This window comes from Eubalaena glacialis, chromosome 19 (assembly GCF_028564815.1).
Source record: "Eubalaena glacialis isolate mEubGla1 chromosome 19, mEubGla1.1.hap2.+ XY, whole genome shotgun sequence".
NCBI lineage: Eukaryota > Metazoa > Chordata > Mammalia > Artiodactyla > Balaenidae > Eubalaena > Eubalaena glacialis.
In genome coordinates, this window is record NC_083734.1 from 684,925 (window position 1) to 704,179 (window position 19,255).

Here is a 19,255-nt window from a genome sequence, read left to right on the forward strand (position 1 = left end):
GAAGTCTCGCTTGCCCTCGGTCAAAAATGCCATGCTGAAAAAAGTGTAAAAACCAGAAAAGCAGGACAGGCCATGGAGACATGGGAGCCTTGCTACGCTGATGGGTGGGATGTAAATTGCCAACAGGCACTCTGGAGAAGTGTACGGTGTGTCCTGAAACAAGTAATAAACACAGCTTAGAGAGCATAGGGCACTTCCACTCATGGGCGTATAAATTGGGTAAACTAAAAATCAACAAGACACAGGCACCCCAAACTTTACGGCTGCTCTGTTTCCAAGAACCTCCACTTTGGTACACCTTCAATATCCCAGGAAAGAGAAAAATGGATAAAGAAATGGTGGTACTTGGCACAATGGAATATCACTCAGCCATGAAATCAATGTCATAAGGCTAGTTAGCAGCATGATGAGTGGATTTAGGTACGATGATTCTAAGTGAAATAAGTCACACAGAAAAAGACACTTATCCTAAGATATCGCTTAGAGAGGGAATGTCAAAATCGCTACACTTGAACTGAATTACAAAACAGAACAGAGTCACACCTTTAGAAGACACACTATGGCTGCTTAACGGGAAAGGTGAGGTGGGGTGATGCATAAAACAAGGGTTTGAAATTAGCTCAGAGACCGCTCCATAAGCCAAATATGTAATAGACAAGGCCTACTCCCTGCTCAGTGAACTGGACTCAACACCCCCTAGTCACCGCACAAGAATATATCTGACTAGTAAGAATCTGAAAACCTATGTATCGATATCTCTCTGCAAGTGAATCAAGAGGGTGTAAAGCGGCATAAACACAGCAGGGAAAAGCAGCCAAGCCCCATTCTAAACATAAATTATTTTAAAAAACCCACAAAACAAAGACAGTGAAAGAGAGAGAAATTCTTACAAAATCCGTTCAGGGTCTATGATGCAACCTGGATTGACCATATCTAGACACACAGCTGGATGAGACATAAGGCTGGACACTCTTGGGGCTCAGAGGATTGGTGAGGTTGGGTGAGCAAACCCAGATACTTTAAAGTAACACCGCGGGGTACCCACCCCATGGGTCTCAAATCTCCAGGTACAAGGGCATCTTCCTACATCAAAACATGCATGGGAAACCCAGAAGATGGTATGCCGTGAGATCGGGAAAGGTTTCTAAAATGCACCTCATTTCTCCTCTCGTTGTGCTCGGGTTCGCCATTCCAGCCGCTTGACTAACCATCTCCCTACTTGGAGAATCAGCACCTTTAACCTCCTGTTTCGTCCAGGTTGCAATTTGTCCTGAGGATGAACGGGAAGACGGGGAAACAACGAGAGACTAGCCCTAGGTGTTGGGACAGGCACAAGTCACTCCATTTTCCCATCAGGAAGAAGAATGAACCACAGGTTCAGCATGCCCCCCAGAACCAAAATAGGGCCTGAAGCAATTCTGTGATTTTGCGGCCAGCTCCCAAAACAGCGAGTAGACAAATGGAGCTCAGGGGCACTGCAATTCACAAACGTGCAGAGTTATAAATGACAACTCTCGTCCACAAATATATTGAGGGAAGGCAACCAAGAGGATTTGAAAGCAAGGCAGATTTGCAGGAAATAGATTTCAGGAGGTAGATTCGACTCGCCTTTAAAGCACGGGAAAAGCGGCAAAACGTTGCCAATGATGCCCTTGGCCAAAAAGGGCGTATGCGTTTTTTCCTGAATATATTCAGGAAAAAACGCATACGCCCTTTTTGGCCAACCAAGCAAGCCGGAAGGGCAAATCAGCGCTACAAAGAAGTCTCACTTGCCCTCGGTCAAAAGCGCCATGCTGAAAAAAGTGTAAAAACCAGAAAAGCAGGACAGGCCATGGAGACATGGGAGCCTTGCTATGCTGATGGGCGGGATGTAAATTGCCAACAGGCACTCTGGAGAAGTGTACGGTGTGTCCTGAAACAATAATAAACACAGCTTAGATAGCATAGGGCACTTCCACTTATGGGCATACAAATTAGGAAAACTAAAAATCAACAAGACACAGGCACCCCAACCTTTACGGCTGCTCTGTTTCCAAGAACCTCCACTTCGGTACACCTTCAATATCCCAGAAAGAGAAAAATAGATAAAGAAATGGTGATACTTGGCACAATGGAATATCACTCAGCCATGAAATCAATGTCATAAGGCTAGTTAGGAGCATGATGAGTGGATTTAGGTACGATGATTCTAAGTGAAATAAGTCACACAGAAAAAGACACTTATCCTAAGATATCGCTTAAAGAGGGAATGTCAAAATCACTACACTTGAACTGAATTACAAAACAGAACAGAGTCACACCTTTAGAAGACACACTATGGCTGCTGAATGGGAAAGGTGAGGTGGGGTGATGCATAAAACAAGGGTTTGAAATTAGCTAAGAGACCGCTCCATAAGCCAAATATGTAATAGACAAGGCCTACTCCCTGCTCAGTGAACTGGACTCAACACCCCCTAGTCACCACACAAGTATATATCTGACTAGTAAGAATCTGAAAACCTATGTATCGATATCTCTCTGCAAGTGTATCAAGAGGGTGTAAAGCGGCATAAACACAGCAGGGAAAAGCAGCCAAGCCCCATTCTAAACATAAATTACTTTATAAAACCCACAAAACAAAGACAGTGAAAGAGAGAGAAATTCTTACAAAATCCGTTCAGGGTCTCTGACGCAACCTGGATTGACCACATCTAGACCCACAGCTGGATGAGACATAAGGCTGGACACTCTTGGGGCTGAGAGGATTGGTGAGGTTGGGTGAGCAAATGCAGATACTTTAAAGTAACACCGCGGGGTACCACCCCATGGGTCTCAAATCTCCAGGTACAAGGGCATCTTCCTACATCAAAACAAGCATGGGAAACCCAGAAGATGGTACGCCGTGAGATCGGGTAAGGTTTCTAAAACGCACCTCATTTCTCCTCTCCTTGTGCTCGGGTTCGGCATTCCAGCCGCTTGACTAACCATGTCCCTACTTGCAGAATCAGCACCTTTAACCTACTGTTTCGTACAGGTTGCAATTTGTCCTGAGGATGAACGGGAAGATGGGGAACCAACGAGAGACTAGCCCTAGGTGTGGGGACAGGCACAGGTCACTCCATTTTCCCAACAAGAAGAAGAATGAACCACAGGCTCAGCCTTCCTCCCGGAAGCCGAATAGGGCCTGAAGCAATCCTGCGCTTTTGCGGCCAGCTCCCAAAAAAACGAGTAGACAAATGGAGCTCAGGGGCACTGCAATTCACAAACGTGCAGAGTTATAAATGAGAACTCTCGTCCACAAATATATTGAGGGAAGGAAACGAAGAGGATTTGAAAGCAAGGCAGATTTGCAGGAAACAGATTTCAGGAGGTAGATTCGACTCCCCTTTAAAGCACATGAAAAGCGGCAAAACGTTGACAATGATGCCCTTGGCCAAAAAGGGCGTATGCGTGTTTTCATGAATATATTCACGAAAAGACGCATACGCCCTTTTTGGCCAACCAAGCAAGCCGGAAGGGCAAATCAGCGCTACAAAGAAGTCTCGCTTGCCCTCGGTCAAAAGGGCCATGCTGAAAAAAGTGTAAAAACCAGAAAAGCAGGACAGGCCATGGAGACATGGGAGCCTTGCTACGCTGATGGGCGGGATGTAAATTGCCAACAGGCACTCTGGAGAAGTGTACGGTGTGTCCTGAAACAAGTAATAAACACAGCTTAGAGAGCATAGGGCACTTCCACTCATGGGCGTATAAATTGGGAAAACTAAAAATCAACAAGACACAGGCACCCCAAACTTTACGGATGCTCTGTTTCCAAGAACCTCCACTTCGGTACACCTTCAATATCCCAGGAAAGAGAAAAATGGATAAAGAAATGGTGGTACTTGGCACAATGGAATATCACTCAGCCATGAAATCAATGTCTTAAGGCCAGTTAGCAGCATGATGAGTGGATTTAGCGACGATGATTCTAAGTGAAATAAGTCACACAGAAAAAGACACTTATCCTAAGATATCGCTTATAGAGGGAATGTCAAAATCGCTACACTTGAACTGAATTACAAAACAGAAGAGAGTCACACCTTTAGAAGACACACTATTGCTGCTTAACGGGAAAGGTGAGGTGGGGTGATGCATACAACAAGGGTTTGAAATTAGCTCAGAGACCGCTCCATAAGCCAAATATGTAATAGACAAGGCCTACTCCGTGCTCAGTGAACTGGACTCAACACCCCCTAGTCACCGCACAAGAATATATCTGACTAGTAAGAATCTGAAAACCTATGTATCGATATCTCTCTGCAAGTGAATCAAGAGGGTGTAAAGCGGCATAAACACAGCAGGGAAAAGCAGCCAAGCCCCATTCTAAACATAAATTACTTTAAAAAACCCACAAAACAAAGACAGTGAAAGAGAGAGAAATTCTTACAAAATCAGTTCAGGGGCTCTTATGTCACCTGGATTAACCATATCTAGACCCACAGCTGGATGAGACATAAGCCTGGACACTCTTGGGGCTGATAGGATTGGTGAGGTTGGGTGAGCAAACGCAGATACTTTAAAGTAATACCACAGGGTACCCACCCCATGGGTCTCAAATCTCCAGGTACAAGGGCATCTTCCTACATCAAAACATGCATGGGAAACCCAGAAGATGGTATGCCGTGAGATCGGGAAAGGTTTCTAAAACGCACCTAATTTCTCCTTTCCTTGTGCTCGGGTTCGCCATTCCAGCCGCTTGACTAACCATCTCCCTACTTGGAACATCAGCACCTTTAACCTCCTGTTTCGTCCAGGTTGCAATTTGTCCTGAGGATGAACGGGAAGACGGGGAACCAACGAGAGACTAGCCATAGGTGTTGGGACAGGCACAGGTCACTCCATTTTCCCATCAGGAAGAAGAATGAGCCACAGGCTCAGCCTGCCCCCAGAACCAAAATAGGGCCTGAAGCAATCCTGCGCTTTTGCGGCCAGATCCCAAAAAAGCGAGTAGACAAATGGAGCTCAGGGGCACTGCAATTCACAAACGTGCAGAGTTATAAATGATAACTCTCGTCCACAAATATATTGAGGGAAGGCAACGAAGAGGATTTGAAAGCAAGGCAGATTTGCAGGAAACAGATTTCAGGAGGTAGATTCGACTCGCCTTTAAAGCACATGAAAAGCGGCAAAACGTTGACAATGATGCCCTTGGCCAAAAAGGGCGTATGCGTTTTTTCCTGAATATATTCAGGAAAAAACGCATACGCCCTTTTTGGCCAACCAAGCAAGCCGGAAGGGCAAATCAGTGCTACAAAGAAGTCTCGCTTGCCCTCGGTCAAAAGGGCCATGCTGAAAAAATATAAAAACCAGAAAAGCAGGACAGGCCATGGAGACATGGGAGCCTTGCTACGCTGATGGGCTGGATGTAAATTGCCAACAGGCACTCTGGAGAAGTGTACGGTGTGTCCTGAAACAAGTAATAAACACAGCTTAGAGAGCATAGGGCACTTCCACTCATTGGCGTATAAATTGGGAATACTAAATATCAACAAGACACAGGCACCCCAACCTTTACAGCTGCTCTGTTTCCAAGAACCTCCACTTAGGTACACCTTCAATATCCCAGAAAGAGAAAAATGGATAAAGAAATGGTGGTACTTGGCACAATGGAATATCACTCAGCCATGAAATCAATGTCATAAGGCTAGTTAGCAGCATGATGAGTGGATTTAGCGACGATGATTCTAAGTGAAATAAGTCACACAGAAAAAGACACTTATCCTAAGATATCGCTTATAGAGGGAATGTCAAAATCGCTACACTTGAACTGAATTACAAAACAGAACAGAGTCACACCTTTAGAAGACACACTATGGCTGCTTAACGGGAAAGGTGAGGTGGGGTGATGCATAAAACAAGGGTTTGAAATTAGCTCAGACACCTTTCCATAAGCCAAATATGTAATAGACAAGGCCTACTCCCTACTCAGTGAACTGGACTCAACACCCCCTAGTCACCACACAAGAATATATCTGACTAGTAAGAATCTGAAAACCTATGTATCGATATCTCTCTGCAAGTGAATCAAGAGGGTGTAAAGCGGCATAAACACAGCAGGGAAAAGCAGCCAAGCCCCATTCTAAACATAAATTACTTTAAAAAACCCACAAAACAAAGACAGTGAAAGAGAGAGAAATTCTTACAAAATCCGTTCAGGGGCTCTTATGCCACCTGGATCGACCATATCTAGACCCACAGCTGGATGAGACATAAGGCTGGACACTCTTGGGGCTGAGAGGATTGGTGAGGTAGGGTGAGCAAATGCAGATACTTTAAAGTAATACTGCGGGGTACCCACCCCATGGGTCTCAAATCTCCAGGTACAAGGGCATCTTCCTACATCAAAACATGCAAGGGAAACCCAGAAGATGGTATGCCGCGACATCGGGAAAGGCTTCTAAAACGCACTTCATTTCTCCTCTCCTTGTGCTCGGGTTCGCCATTCCAACCGCTTGACTAACCATCTCCCTACTTGGAGAATCAGCACTTTTAACCTCCTGTTTCGTACAGGTTGCAATTTGTCCTGAGGATGAACAGGAATACGGGGAACCAACGAGAGACTAGCCCTAGGTGTTGGGACAGGCTCAGGTCACTCCATTTTCCCATCAGGAAGAAGAATGAACCACAGGCTCAGCCTGCCCCCAGAACCAAAATAGGGCCTGAAGCAATCCTGCGCTTTTGCGGCCAGCTCCCAAAAAAGCGAGTAGGTAAATGGAGCTCAGGGGCACTGCAATTCACAAACGTGCAGAGTTATAAATGAGAACTCTCGTCCACAAATATATTGAGGGAAGGCAACGAAGAGGATTTGAAAGCAAGGCTGATTTGCAGGAAACAGATTTCAGGAGGTAGATTCGACTCGCCTTTAAAGCACATGAAAAGCGGCAAAACGTTGACAATGATGCCCTTGGCCAAAAAGGGCGTATGCGTTTTTTCCTGAATATATTCAGGAAAAAACGCATACGCCCTTTTTGGCCAACCAAGCAAGCCGGAAGGGCAAATCAGCGCTACAAAGAAGTCTCGCTTGCCCTCGGTCAAAAGGGCCATGCTGAAAAAAGTGTAAAAACCAGAAAAGCAGGACAGGCCATGGAGACATGGGAGCCTTGCTACGCTGCTGGGCGGGATGTAAATTGCAAACAGGCACTCTGGAGAAGTGTACGGTGTGTCCTGAAACAAGTAATAAACACAGCTGAGAGAGCATAGGGCACTTCCACTCATTGGCGTATAAATTGGGAATATTAAAAATCAACAATGCACAGGCACCCCAACCTTTGCGGCTGCTCTGTTTCCAAGAACCTCCACTTCAGTACACCTTCAATATCCCAGAAAGAGAAAAATGGATAAAGAAATGGTGGTACTTGGCACAATGGAATATCACTCAGCCATGAAATCAATGTCATAAGGCTAGTTAGCAGCATGATGAGTGGATTTAGGTACGATGATTCTAAGTGAAATAAGTCACACAGAAAAAGACACTTATCCTAAGATATCGCTTATAGAGGGAATGTCAAAATCGCTACACTTGAACTGAATTACAAAACAGAACAGAGTCACACCTTTAGAAGACACACTATGGCTGCTTAACGGGAAAGGTGAGGCGGGTGATGCATAAAACAAGGGTTTGAAATTAGCTCAGACACCGTTCCATAAGCCAAATATGTAATAGACAAGGCCTACTCCCTGCTCAGTGAACTGGACTCAACACCCCCTAGTCACCACACAATAATATATCTGACTAGTAAGAATCTGAAAACCTATGTATCGATATCTCTCTGCAAGTGAATCAAGACGGTGTAAAGCGGCATAAACACAGCAGGGAAAAGCAGCCAAGCCCCATTCTAAACATAAATTACTTTAAAAAACCCACAAAACAAAGACAGTGAAAGAGAGAGAAATTCTTACAAAATCTCTTCAGGGTCTCTGATGCAACCTGGATTGACCATATCTAGACCCACAGCTGGATGAGACATAAGGCTGGACCCACTTAGGGCTGAGAGGATTGGTGAGGTTGGGTGAGCAAACGCAGATACTTTAAAGTAATACTGCGGGGTACCCACCCCATGGGTCTCAAATCTCCAGGTACAAGGGCATCTTCCTACATCAAAACATGCATGGGAATCCCAGAAGATGGTATGCCGTGAGATCGGGAAAGGCTTCTAAAACGCACCTCATTTCTCCTCTCCTTGTGCTTGGGTTCGCAATTCCAGCCGCTTGACTAACCATCTCCCTACTTGGAGAATCAGCACCTTTAACCTCCTGTTTCGTACAGGTTGCAAGTTGTCCTGAGGATGAAAGGGAAGACGGGGAACCAACGAGAGACTAGCCCTAGGTGTTGGGACAGGCACAGGTCACTCCATTTTCCCATCAGGAAGAAGAATGAACCACAGGCTCAGCCTGCCCCCAGTACCAAAATAGGGCCTGAAGCAATCCTGTGCTTTTGCGGCCAGCTCCCAAAAAAGCGAGTAGATAAATGGAGCTCAGGGGCACTGCAATTCACAAACGTGCAGAGTTATAAATGAGAACTCTCGTCCACAAATATATTGAGGGAAGGCAACGAAGAGGATTTGAAAGCAAGGCAGATTTGCAGGAAACAGATTTCAGGAGGTAGATTCGACTCGCCTTTAAAGCACACGAAAAGCGGCAAAACGTTGACAATGATGCCCTTGGCCAAAAAGGGCGTATGCGTTTTTTCCTGAATATATTCAGGAAAAAACGCATACGCCCTTTTTGGCCAACCAAGCAAGCCGGAAGGGCAAATCAGCGTTACGAAGAAGTCTCGCTTGCCCTCGGTGAAAAGGGCCATGCTTAAAAAATGTGTAAAAACCAGAAAAGCAGGACAGGCCATGAAGACATGGGAGCCTTGCTACGCTGATGGGCGGGATGTAAATTGCCAACAGGCACTCTGGAGAAGAGTACCGTGTGTCCTGAAACAAGTAATAAACACAGCTTAGAGAGCATAGGGCACTTCCACTCATTGGCGTATAAATTGGGAATACTAAATATCAACAAGACACAGGCACCCCAACCTTTACGGCTGCTCTGTTTCCAAGAACCTCCACTTCGGTACACCTTCAATATCCCAGAAAGAGAAAAATGGATAAAGAAATGGTGGTACTTGGCACAATGGAATATCACTCAGCCATGAAATCAATGTCATAAGGCTAGTTAGCAGCATGATGAGTGGATTTAGGTACGATGATTCTAAGTGAAATAAGTCAAACAGAAAAAGACACTTATCCTAAGATATCGCTTATAGAGGGAATGTCAAAATCGCTACACTTGAACTGAATTACAAAACAGAACAGAGTCACACATTTAGAAGACACACTATGGCTGCTTAACGGGAAAGGTGAGGTTTGGTGATGCATAAAACAAGGGTTTGAAATTAGCTCAGACACCGTTCCATAAGCCAAATATGTAATAGACAAGGCCTACTCCCTTCTCAGTGAACTGGACTCAACACCCCCTAGTCACCACACAAGAATATATCTGACTAGTAAGAATCTGAAAACCTATGTATCGATATCTCTCTGCAAGTGAATCAAGAGGGTGTAAAGCGGCATAAACACAGCAGGGAAAAGCAGCCAAGCCACATTCTAAACATAAATTGCTTTAAAAAACCCACAAAACAAAGACAGTGAAAGAGAGAGAAATTCTTACAAAATCCGTTCAGGGGCTCTTATGCCACCTGGATCGACCATATCTAGACCCACAGCTGGATGAGATATAAGGCTGGACACTCTTGGGGCTGAGAGGATTGGTGAGGTTGGGTGAGCAAACGCAGATACTTTAAAGTAATACTGCGGGGTACCCACCCCATGGGTCTCAAATCTCCAGGTACAAGGGCATCTTCCTACATCAAAACATGCAAGGGAAACCCAGAAGATGGTATGCCGTGACATCGGGAAAGGCTTCTAAAACGCACTTCATTTCTCCTCTCCTTGTGCTCGGGATCGCCATTCCAGCCACTTGACTAACCATCTCCCTACTTGGAGAATCAGCACTTTTAACCTCCTGTTTCGTACAGGTTGCAATTTGTCTTGAGGATGAAGGGGAAGAAGGGGAACCAACGAGAGACTAGCCCTAGGTGTTGGGACAGGCACAGGTCACTCCATTTTCCCATCAGGAAGAAGAATGAACCACAGGCTCAGCCTGCCCCCAGAACCAAAATAGGTCCTGAAGCAATCCTGTGCTTTTGCGGCCAGCTCCCAAAAAAGCGAGTAGACAAATGGAGCTCAGGGGCACTGCAATTCACAAACGTGCAGAGTTATAAATGAGAACTCTCGTCCAAAAATATATTGAGGGAAGGCAACGAAGAGGATTTGAAAGCAAGGCAGATTTGCAGGAAACAGATTTCAGGAGGTAGATTCGACTCGCCTTTAAAGCACATGAAAAGCGGCAAAACGTTGACAATGATGCCCTTGGCCAAAAAGGGCGTATGCGTTTTTTCCTGAATATATTCAGGAAAAAACGCATACGCCCTTTTTGGCCAACCAAGCAAGCCGGAAGGGCAAATCAGCGCTACAAAGAAGTCTCGCTTGCCCTCGGTCAAAAGTGCAAAGCTAAAAAAAGTGTAAAAACAAGAAAAGCAGGACAGGCCATGGAGACATGGGAGCCTTGCTACGCTGCTGGGCGGGATGTAAATTGCCAACAGGCACTCTGGAGAAGTGTACGGTGTGTCCTGAAACAAGTAATAAACACAGCTTAGAGAGCATAGGGCACTTCCACTCATTGGCGTATAAATTGGGAAAACTAAAAATCTACAAGACACAGGCACCCTAAAGTTTACGGCTGCTCTGTTTCCAAGAACCTCCACTTCGGTACACCTTCAATATCCCAGGAAATAGAAAAATGGATAAAGAAATGGTGGGACTTGGCACAATGGAATATCACTCAGCCATGAAATCAATGTCATAAGGCTAGGTAGCAGCATGATGAGTGGATTTAGGTACTATGATTATAAGCGAAATACACCACACAGAAAAAGACACTTATCCTAAGATATCGCTTCTAGAGGGAATGTCAAAATCGCTACACTTGAACTGAATTACAAAACAGAACAGAGTCACACCTTTAGAAGACACACTATGGCTGCTTAACGGGAAAGGTGAGGTGGGGTGATGCATAAAACAAGGGTTTGAAATTAGCTCAGACACCGTTCCATAAGCCAAATATGTAATAGACAAGGCCTACTCCCTGCTCAGTGAAATGAACTCAACACCCCCTAGTCACCGCACAAGAATATATCTGACTAGTAAGAATCTGAAAACCTATGTATCGATATCTCTCTGAAAGTGAATCAAGAGGGTGTAAAGCGGCATAAACACAGCAGGGAAAAGCAGCCAAGCCCCATTCTAAACATAAATTACTTAAAAAAACCCACAAAACAAAGACAGTGAAAGAGAGCGAAATTCTTACAAAATCTGTTCAGGGTCTCTGATGCAACCTGGATTGACCTTATCTAGACCCACAGCTGGATGAGACATAAGGCTGGACACTCTTGGGGCTGAGAGGATTGGTGACGTTGGGTGAGCAAATGCAGATACTTTAAAGTAATACTGCGGGGTACACACCCCATGGGTCTCAAATCTCCAGGTACAAGGGCATCTTCCTACATCAAAACATGCATGGGAAACCCAGAATATGGTATGCCATGAGATCGGGAAAGGCATGTAAAACGCATCTCATTTCTCCTCTCCTTGAACTCGGGTTCGCCATTCCAGCCACTTGACTAACCATCTCCCTACTTGGAGAATCAGCACCTTTAACCTCCTGTTTCGTACAGGTTGCAATTTGTCCTGAGGATGAACGGGAAGACGAGGAACCAACGGGAGACTAGCCCTAGGTGTTGGGACAGGCACAGGTCACTCCATTTTCCCATCAGGAAGAAGAATGTACCACAGGCTCAACCTGCCCCCCGGAAGCCGAATAGGGCCTGAAACAATCCTGCGCTTTTGCGGCCAGCTCCCAAAAAAGCGAGTAGACAAATGGAGATCACGGGCACTGCAATTCACAAACGTGCAGAGTTATAAATGAGAACTCTCGTCCACAAATATATTGAGGGAAGGCAACGAAGAGGATTTGAAAGCAAGGCAGATTTGCAGGAAACAGATTTCAGGAGGTAGATTCGACTCGCCTTTAAAGCACATGAAAAGCGGCAAAACGTTGACAATGATGCCCTTGGCCAAAAAGGGCGTATGCGTTTTTTCCTGAATATATTCAGGAAAAAACGCATACGCCCTTTTTGGCCAACCAAGCAAGCCGGAAGGGCAAATCAGCGCTACAAAGAAGTCTCGCTTGCCCTCGGTCAAAAGGGCCATGCTGAAAAAAGTGTAAAACCCAGAAAAGCAGGACAGGCCATGGAGACATGGGAGCCTTGCTACGCTGCTGGGCGGGATGTAAATTGCAAACAGGCACTCTGGAGAAGTGTACGGTGTGTCCTGAAACAAGTAATAAACACAGCTTAGAGAGCATAGGGCACTTCCACTCATTGGCGTATAAATTGGGAATACTAAAAATCAACAATGCACAGGCACCCCAACCTTTATGGCTGCTCTGTTTCCAAGAATCTCCACTTCGGTACACCTTCAATATCCCAGAAAGAGAAAAATGGATAAAGAACTGGTGGTACTTGGCACAATGGAATATCACTCAGCCATGAAATCAATGTCATAAGGCTAGTTAGCAGCATGATGAGTGGATTTAGGTACGATGATTCTAAGTGAAATAAGTCACCCAGAAAAAGACACTTATCCTAAGATATCGCTTATAGAGGGAATGTCAAAATCGCTACACTTGAACTGAATTACAAAACAGAACAGAGTCACACCTTTAGAAGACACACTATGGCTGCTTAACGGGAAAGGCGAGGTGGGGTGATGCATAAAACAAGGGTTTGAAATTAGCTCAGACACCTTTCCATAAGCCAAATATGTAATAGACAAGGCCTACTCCCTGCTCAGTGAACTGGACTCAACACCCCATAGTCACTGCACAAGAATATATCTGACTAGTAAGAATCTGAAAACCTATGTATCGATATCTCTCTGCAAGTGAATCAAGAGGGTGTAAAGCGGCATAAACACAGCAGGGAAAAGCAGCCAAGCCACATTCTAAACATAAATTACTTTAAAAAACCCACAAAACAAAGACAGTGAAAGAGAGAGAAATTCTTACAAAATCCGTTCAGGGGCTCTTATGCCACCTGGATCGACCATATCTAGACCCACAGCTGGATGAGATATAAGGCTGGACACTCTTGGGGCTGAGAGGATTGGTGAGGTTGGGTGAGCAAACGCAGATACTTTAAAGTAATACTGCGGGGTACCCACCCCATGGGTCTCAAATCTCCAGGTACAAGGGCATCTTCCTACATCAAAACATGCAAGGGAAACCCAGAAGATGGTATGCCGTGACATCGGCAAAGGCTTCTAAAACGCACTTCATTTCTCCTCTCCTTGTGCTCGGGTTCGCCATTCCAGCCACTTGACTAACCATCTCCCTACTTGGAGAATCAGCACTTTTAACCTCCTGTTTCGTACAGGTTGCAATTTGTCTTGAGGATGAACGGGAAGACGGGGAACCAACGAGAGACTAGCCCTAGGTGTTGGGACAGGCACAGGTCACTCCATTTTCCCATCAGGAAGAAGAATGAACCACAGGCTCAGCCTGCCCCCAGAACCAAAATAGGTCCTGAAGCAATCCTGTGCTTTTGCGGCCAGCTCCCAAAAAAGCGAGTAGACAAATGGAGCTCAGGGGCACTGCAATTCACAAACGTGCAGAGTTATAAATGAGAACTCTCGTCCAAAAATATATTGAGGGAAGGCAACGAAGAGGATTTGAAAGCAAGGCAGATTTGCAGGAAACAGATTTCAGGAGGTAGATTCGACTCGCCTTTAAAGCACATGAAAAGCGGCAAAACGTTGACAATGATGCCCTTGGCCAAAAAGGGCGTATGCGTTTTTTCCTGAATATATTCAGGAAAAAACGCATACGCCCTTTTTGGCCAACCAAGCAAGCCGGAAGGGCAAATCAGCGCTACAAAGAAGTCTCGCTTGCCCTCGGTCAAAAGTGCAAAGCTAAAAAAAGTGTAAAAACAAGAAAAGCAGGACAGGCCATGGAGACATGGGAGCCTTGCTACGCTGCTGGGCGGGATGTAAATTGCCAACAGGCACTCTGGAGAAGTGTACGGTGTGTCCTGAAACAAGTAATAAACACAGCTTAGAGAGCATAGGGCACTTCCACTCATTGGCGTATAAATTGGGAAAACTAAAAATCTACAAGACACAGGCACCCTAAAGTTTACGGCTGCTCTGTTTCCAAGAACCTCCACTTCGGTACACCTTCAATATCCCAGGAAATAGAAAAATGGATAAAGAAATGGTGGGACTTGGCACAATGGAATATCACTCAGCCATGAAATCAATGTCATAAGGCTAGGTAGCAGCATGATGAGTGGATTTAGGTACTATGATTATAAGCGAAATACACCACACAGAAAAAGACACTTATCCTAAGATATCGCTTCTAGAGGGAATGTCAAAATCGCTACACTTGAACTGAATTACAAAACAGAACAGAGTCACACCTTTAGAAGACACACTATGGCTGCTTAACGGGAAAGGTGAGGTGGGGTGATGCATAAAACAAGGGTTTGAAATTAGCTCAGACACCGTTCCATAAGCCAAATATGTAATAGACAAGGCCTACTCCCTGCTCAGTGAAATGAACTCAACACCCCCTAGTCACCGCACAAGAATATATCTGACTAGTAAGAATCTGAAAACCTATGTATCGATATCTCTCTGAAAGTGAATCAAGAGGGTGTAAAGCGGCATAAACACAGCAGGGAAAAGCAGCCAAGCCCCATTCTAAACATAAATTACTTAAAAAAACCCACAAAACAAAGACAGTGAAAGAGAGCAAAATTCTTACAAAATCTGTTCAGGGTCTCTGATGCAACCTGGATTGACCTTATCTAGACCCACAGCTGGATGAGACATAAGGCTGGACACTCTTGGGGCTGAGAGGATTGGTGACGTTGGGTGAGCAAATGCAGATACTTTAAAGTAATACTGCGGGGTACACACCCCATGGGTCTCAAATCTCCAGGTACAAGGGCATCTTCCTACATCAAAACATGCATGGGAAACCCAGAATATGGTATGCCATGAGATCGGGAAAGGCATGTAAAACGCATCTCATTTCTCCTCTCCTTGAACTCGGGTTCGCCATTCCAGCCACTTGACTAACCATCTCCCTACTTGGAGAATCAGCACCTTTAACCTCCTGTTTCGTACAGGTTGCAATTTGTCCTGAGGATGAACGGGAAGACGAGGAACCAACGGGAGACTAGCCCTAGGTGTTGGGACAGGCACAGGTCACTCCATTTTCCCATCAGGAAGAAGAATGTACCACAGGCTCAGCCTGCCCCCCGGAAGCCGAATAGGGCCTGAAACAATCCTGCGCTTTTGCGGCCAGCTCCCAAAAAAGCGAGTAGACAAATGGAGATCACGGGCACTGCAATTCACAAACGTGCAGAGTTATAAATGAGAACTCTCGTCCACAAATATATTGAGGGAAGGCAACGAAGAGGATTTGAAAGCAAGGCAGATTTGCAGGAAACAGATTTCAGGAGGTAGATTCGACTCGCCTTTAAAGCACATGAAAAGCGGCAAAACGTTGACAATGATGCCCTTGGCCAAAAAGGGCGTATGCGTTTTTTCCTGAATATATTCAGGAAAAAACGCATACGCCCTTTTTGGCCAACCAAGCAAGCCGGAAGGGCAAATCAGCGCTACAAAGAAGTCTCGCTTGCCCTCGGTCAAAAGGGCCATGCTGAAAAAAGTGTAAAACCCAGAAAAGCAGGACAGGCCATGGAGACATGGGAGCCTTGCTACGCTGCTGGGCGGGATGTAAATTGCAAACAGGCACTCTGGAGAAGTGTACGGTGTGTCCTGAAACAAGTAATAAACACAGCTTAGAGAGCATAGGGCACTTCCACTCATTGGCGTATAAATTGGGAATACTAAAAATCAACAATGCACAGGCACCCCAACCTTTATGGCTGCTCTGTTTCCAAGAATCTCCACTTCGGTACACCTTCAATATCCCAGAAAGAGAAAAATGGATAAAGAACTGGTGGTACTTGGCACAATGGAATATCACTCAGCCATGAAATCAATGTCATAAGGCTAGTTAGCAGCATGATGAGTGGATTTAGGTACGATGATTCTAAGTGAAATAAGTCACCCAGAAAAAGACACTTATCCTAAGATATCGCTTATAGAGGGAATGTCAAAATCGCTACACTTGAACTGAATTACAAAACAGAACAGAGTCACACCTTTAGAAGACACACTATGGCTGCTTAACGGGAAAGGCGAGGTGGGGTGATGCATAAAACAAGGGTTTGAAATTAGCTCAGACACCTTTCCATAAGCCAAATATGTAATAGACAAGGCCTACTCCCTGCTCAGTGAACTGGACTCAACACCCCATAGTCACTGCACAAGAATATATCTGACTAGTAAGAATCTGAAAACCTATGTATCGATATCTCTCTGCAAGTGAATCAAGAGGGTGTAAAGCGGCATAAACACAGCAGGGAAAAGCAGCCAAGCCACATTCTAAACATAAATTACTTTAAAAAACCCACAAAACAAAGACAGTGAAAGAGAGAGAAATTCTTACAAAATCCGTTCAGGGGCTCTTATGCCACCTGGATCGACCATATCTAGACCCACAGCTGGATGAGATATAAGGCTGGACACTCTTGGGGCTGAGAGGATTGGTGAGGTTGGGTGAGCAAACGCAGATACTTTAAAGTGACACCGCGGGGTACCCACCCCATGGGTCTCAAATCTCCAGGTACAAGGGCATCTTCCTACATCAAAACATGCAAGGGAAACCCAGAAGATGGTATGCCGTGACATCGGCAAAGGCTTCTAAAACGCACTTCATTTCTCCTCTCCTTGTGCTCGGGTTCGCCATTCCAGCCACTTGACTAACCATCTCCCTACTTGGAGAATCAGCACTTTTAACCTCCTGTTTCGTACAGGTTGCAATTTGTCTTGAGGATGAACGGGAAGACGGGGAACCAACGAGAGACTAGCCCTAGGTGTTGGGACAGGCACAGGTCACTCCATTTTCCCATCAGGAAGAAGAATGAACCACAGGCTCAGCCTGCCCCCAGAACCAAAATAGGTCCTGAAGCAATCCTGTGCTTTTGCGGCCAGCTCCCAAAAAAGCGAGTAGACAAATGGAGCTCAGGGGCACTGCAATTCACAAACGTGCAGAGTTATAAATGAGAACTCTCGTCCAAAAATATATTGAGGGAAGGCAACGAAGAGGATTTGAAAGCAAGGCAGATTTGCAGGAAACAGATTTCAGGAGGTAGATTCGACTCGCCTTTAAAGCACATGAAAAGTGGCAAAACGTTGACAATGATGACCTTGGCCAAAAAGGGCGTATACGTTTTTTCCTGAATATATTCAGGAAAAAACGCATACAACCTTTTTGGCCAACCAAGCAAGCTGGAAGGGCAAATCAGCGCTACAAAGAAGTCTCGCTTGCCCTCGGTCAAAAGGGCCATGCTGAAGAAAGTGTAAAAACCAGAAAAGCAGAACAGGCCATGGAGACATGGGGGCTTTGCTACGCTGATGGGCGGTATGTAAATTGCCAACAGGCACTCTGGAGATGAGTACGGTGTGTCCTGAAACAAGTAATAAACACAGCTTAGAGAGCATAGGGCACTTCCACTCATGGGCGTATAAATTGGGAAAACTAAAAATCAACAAGACACAGGCACCCCAAACTTTACGGCTGCTCTGTTTCCAAGAACCTCCACTTCCGTACACCTTCAATATCCCAGGAAAGAGAAAAATTGATAAAGAAATGGTGGTACTTGGCACAATGGAATATCACTCAGCCATGAAATCAATGTCATAAGGCTAGTTAGCAGCATGATGATTGGATTTAGGTACGATGATTCTAAGTGAAATAAGTCACACAGAAAAAGACACTTATCCTAAGATATCGCTTAGAGAGGGAATGTCAAAATCGCTACACTTGAACTGAATTACAAAACAGAACAGAGTCACACCTTTAGAAGACACACTATGGCTGCTTAACGGGAAAGGTGAGGTGGGGTGATGCATAAAACAAGGGTTTGAAATTAGCTCAGAGACTGCTCCATAAGCCAAATATGTAATAGACAAGGCCTACTCCCTGCTCAGTGAACTGGACTCAACACCCCCTAGTCACCGCACAAGAATATATCTGACTAGTAAGAATCTGAAAACCTATGTATCGATATCTCTCTGCAAGTGAATCAAGAGGGTGTAAAGCGGCATAAACACAGCAGGGAAAAGCAGCCAAGCACCATTCTAAACATAAATTACTTAAAAAAACCAACAAAACAAAGACAGTGAAAGAGAGAGAAATTCTTACAAAATCAGTTCAGGGGCTCTTATGCCACCTGGATCGAGCATATCTAGACCCACAGCTTGATGAGACATAAGGCTGGACACTCTTAGGGCTGAGAGGATTGGTGAGGTTGGGTGAGCAAACGCAGATACTGTAAAGTAACACCGTGGGGTACCCACCCCATGGGTCTCAAATCTCCAGGTACAAGGGCATCTTCCTACATCAAAACATGCATGGGAAACCCAGAAGATGGTATGCCGTGAGATCGGGAAAGGTTTCTAAAACGCACCTCATTTCTCCTCTCGTTGTGCTCGGGTTCGCCATTCCATCCACTTGACTAACCATCTCCCTACTTGGAGAATCGGCACCTTTAACCTCCTGTTTCGTACAGGTTGCAATTTGTCCTGAGGATGAACGGGAAGACGGGGAACCAACGAGAGAGTAGCCCTAGGTGTTGGGACAGGCACAGGTCACTCCATTTTCCCATCAGGAAGAAGAATGAACCACAGGCTCAGCCTGCCCCCCAGAACCAAAATGGGGCCTGAAGCAATCCTGCGCTTTTGCGGCCAGCTCCCAAAAAAGCGAGTAGACAAATGGAGCTCAGGGGCACTGCAATTCAGAAACGCGCAGAGTTATAAATGAGAACTCTCGTCCACAAATATATTGAGGGAAGGCAACGAAGAGGATTTGAAAGCAAGGCAGATTTGCAGGAAACAGATTTCAGGAGGTAGATTCGACTCGCCTTTAAAGCACATGAAAAGCGGCAAAACGTTGACAATGATGCCCTTGGCCAAAAAGGGCGTATGCGTTTTTT